The following is a 220-nucleotide window of genomic DNA, read 5'->3' as shown; positions in this document are numbered from 1 at the left end:
AGCAATTTGCAGTGTCACTGGCTAACAAACTTGCATGTAAAGCTTAGCAAGATTGAGCTGTGGCTTATTTGGATAAGGTTAGGTTCATATGATGTTTGTGGATTCTGAGGGGTGGCTGGAGTAAGTTTGGTTGCTTCATGAACAATACTTTCACTTATATTGTTTGTAATGGAGAAATGCCACGGATTCGCACAGTGGGTTAATGTTAATGATAATACAG

The 220-nt window shown here is 39.1% G+C and overlaps 1 long non-coding RNA gene across 4 annotated transcripts in view; it reads left to right on the top strand.

Moving 5' to 3' along the window:
• The window catches only part of LOC119588744, a 9,662-nt gene that overhangs the window by 946 nt on the left and 8,496 nt on the right, over window positions 1-220 (top strand). The window lies entirely within an intron of this gene.

This window comes from Penaeus monodon, chromosome 24 (assembly GCF_015228065.2).
Source record: "Penaeus monodon isolate SGIC_2016 chromosome 24, NSTDA_Pmon_1, whole genome shotgun sequence".
NCBI classification, from domain to species: domain Eukaryota; kingdom Metazoa; phylum Arthropoda; class Malacostraca; order Decapoda; family Penaeidae; genus Penaeus; species Penaeus monodon.
The sequence above is the reverse complement of the archived record's forward strand: the minus strand, read 5'-3'. Positions and strand labels throughout refer to the sequence as shown.